This window comes from Arachis duranensis, chromosome 7, assembly GCF_000817695.3.
Source record: "Arachis duranensis cultivar V14167 chromosome 7, aradu.V14167.gnm2.J7QH, whole genome shotgun sequence".
NCBI classification, from domain to species: Eukaryota; Viridiplantae; Streptophyta; class Magnoliopsida; order Fabales; family Fabaceae; genus Arachis; species Arachis duranensis.
In genome coordinates, this window is record NC_029778.3 from 30,463,163 (window position 1) to 30,466,654 (window position 3,492).

The 3,492-nt window shown below is 42.0% G+C and overlaps 1 non-coding gene across 1 annotated transcript; it reads left to right on the top strand.

Moving 5' to 3' along the window:
* The first annotated feature begins 2,949 nt into the window (after positions 1-2,949).
* Positions 2,950-3,057, top strand: LOC127741043 (small nucleolar RNA R71). The gene has a single exon (XR_008001895.1). It is a non-coding gene; the product is annotated as a small nucleolar RNA R71 (small nucleolar RNA).
* Positions 3,058-3,492: the final 435 nt, after the last annotated feature.

Below are 3,492 nucleotides of genomic sequence, written 5' to 3' on the forward strand. Positions count from 1 at the left end.
TCATGGTTCCTAGTGATCCATGCATTGGCATAGAACTCTTGAACCATTAAGATTCCGACTTGTTGAATGGGGTTGGTCAGAACTTCCCACCCTCTTCTTTGGATCTCATATCGGATCTCCGGATACTCATTTTTCTTGAGCTTGAAAGGGACCTCCGGGATCACCTTTTTCTTGGCCACAACCTCATAGAAGTGGTCTTGATAGGCTTTGGAGATGAGTCTCTCAATCTCCAATGACTTGGAGGTGGAAGCTTTTGTCTTCCCTTTCCCTTTTCTAGAGGTTTCTCCGGCCTTAGGTGCCATCAATGGTTATGGAAAAACAAAAAGCTATGCTTCTATCACACCAAACTTAGAATATTACTCGCCCTCAAGCAAGAGAAGAAAGAAGAAGAAGAAGAAGAAGAAGAAAAAGAAGAAAATATGGAGGAAAGGGAGAAGTGTGTGGTTTTGGCCAAGGTGAAGAAGAGAGGGTTGTGGTGTGTGAAAATGAAGAAGGATAGAGGGCTTTATATAGTGAAGGGAGATGGAGTAGGTTCGGCTATTTAGGGTGGGTTTGGGTGGGAAAGAGATTTTGAATTTTGAAGGTATGTGGGTTTATGGAGAAGAGTGTTTATTGGGTTGTGTAAAAAAGAGAGAGAGGGTGAGTTGAGGTAGGTGGGGATCCTATGGGGTCCATAGATCCTAAGATGATCTTGTGAGGTCCACAGATCTTGAGGTGTCAAGGATTTACTTCTCTGCACCAATGAGGCATGTAAAACGCACTCTCCATGCAATCCTGGCGTTCAATGCCCATTTGTAGCGTGTTTCTGCTGTTGAACGCCAGTTCCATGCTTGTTTCTGGCGTTCAACGCCCATTTGCAGCATGTTTCTGGCGTTGAACGCCAGTTCTATGCTTGTTTCTGGTGTTCAGCGCCAGTTCTCCTCAGGGTGTATTCCTGGCGTTTAAACACCAGGATGTTGCTTGTTTCTGGCGTTCAACACCAGATCCATGCACTGTTCTGGCGTTGAATGCCAGCCAGATGCTCCTTACTGGCGTTTAAATGCCAGTAAGCCCTTCCTCCAGGGTGTGCTTTTTCTTCTGCTATTTTTTATTCTGTTTTTTATTTTAGTATTTACTTTGTGACTCCACATGATCATGAACCTAATAAAACATAAAGAAAAAATAAAATAAAATAAAATTAGATAAATAAAAATTGGGTTGCCTCCCAATAAGCACTTCTTTAATGTCACTAGCTTGACAGTTGGCTCTCATGGAGCCTCACATGTGATCAGGTCAATGTTGTAGACTCCCAACACCAAACTTAGAGTTTGGATGTGGGGATTCAACACCAAACTTAGAGTTTGGCTGTAGCCTCCCAACACCAAACTTAGAGTTTGATTGTGTGGGCTCTGCTTGACTCTGTTTTGAGAGAAGCTTTTCATGCTTCCTCTCTATGGTTGCAGAGGAACACCCTTGGGTTTTAAACACAAGGTAGTCCCCATTCAATTGAAGGACTAATTATCCTCTGTCAACATCAATCACAGTTCCTGGTGTGGCTAGGAAAGGTCTTCCAAGGATGATACATTCATCCTCCTCCTTCCTAGTGTCTAAGATTATGAAATCAGCAGGGATGTAAAGGCCTTCAACCTTTACCAACACGTCCTCTACCAATCCATAAGCTTGTCTTGCTGACTTGTCTGCCATTTGCGATGAGAATATGGCAGGCTGTACCTCAATGATCCCCAACTTCTCCATTACAGAGAGTGGCATAAGATTTATGCCTGACCCCAGGTCACATAGAGCCTTCTCAAAGGTCATGGTACCTATGGTACAAGGTATTAAAAATTTGCCAGGATCTTGTCTCTTTTAAGGCAAAGTTTGCTGAATCCACGTATCTAGTTCATTAATGACCAAGGGAGGTTCACCTTCCTAAGTCTCATTACCAAACAGTTTGGCATTCAGCTTTATGATGGCTCCTAGATATTGAGCAACTTGCTCTCCAATTACATCTTCATCCTCTTCAAAGGAAGAATAGTTTTAAGAGCTTATGAATGCCAGAAGAAGGTTTAATGAAATCTCTATGGTCTCTATACGAGCCTCAGATTCCTTTAGGTCCTCAATAGGGAACTCCTTCTTGCTTGAGAAATGTCCCATGAGGTCTTCCTCATTGGGATTCACTTCCTCTCCTTCCTCCCTAGGTTTGGCCATGTTGATTATGTCAATGGCCTTGCACTTTCTTTTTGGATTCTCTTCAGTGTTGCTTGGGAGAGTACTAGGAAGAGTTTCAGTGATTTTCTTACTCAGCTGGCCCACTTGTGCCTCCAGATTTCTAATGGAGGACCATGTTTCACTCATGAAACTTAAAGTGGCCTTAGACAGATCAGAGACTAAGTTTGCTAAGTTAGAGGTGCTCTGTTCAGAATTCTCTGTCTGTTGCTGAGAAGATGATGGATAAGGCTTGCTATTGCTGAGCCTATTTCTTCCACCATTATTAAAGCCTTGTTGAGGCTTTTGTTGATCCTTCCATGAGAAATTTGAATGATTTCTCCATGATGAATTATAGGTGTTTCCATAAGGTTCACCCATGTAATTTACCTCTGCCATTGCAGGGTTCTCAGGATCATAAGCTTCTTCTTCAGAAGATGCATCTTTAGTACTGTTGGATGCATTTTGCCATCCATTCAGACTTTGAGAAATCATATTGACTTGCTGAGTCAACATTTTGTAATGAGCCAATACGGCATTCAGAGCATCAATTTCAAGAACTCCCTTCCTTTGAGGCGTCCCATTATTCACAAAATTTCTCTCAGAAGTATACATGAACTGGTTATTTGCAACCATGTCAGTAAGTTCTTGAGCTTCTGCAGGAGTTTTCTTTAGGTGAATGGATCCACCTGTAGAATGGTCCAATGATATCTTGGAGAACTCAGATAGACCATAATAGAATATATCCAGAATGGTCCACTCTGAAAGCATATCAGAAGGACACCTTTTGGTCATCTGTTTGTATCTTTCCCAAGCTTCATAGAGGGATTCACCATCTTTTTGTTTGAAAGTCTGAACATCCACTCTAAGCTTGCTCAGCTTTTGAGGAGGAAAAAACTTAGCCAAGAAGGCCGCGACCAGCTTATCCAGGAGTCCAGGCTATCTTTAGGTTGTGAATCCAACCATATTCTAGCTCTGTCTCTTACAGCAAAGGGAAAAAGCATGAGCCTGTAGACTTCAGGATCTACTCCATTAGTCTTAATAGTCTCACAGATCTGCAAGAACTCAGTTAAAAACTGGTAGGGATCTTCTGATGGAAGTCCATGGAACTTGCAGTTCTGTTGCAGCAGAGCAACTAGTTGAGGTTTCAGCTCAAAGTTATTTGCTCCAATAGCAAGGATTGAGATGCTTCTTCCATCAAACTTGGAAGTAAGTGTAGTATAATCAACAAGCATCCTCCTTGTATTATTATTTTCAGCTGCCATCTCCTCTTCTTTTTTGAAAATTTCTGTAAGGTTGTCTCTGGAT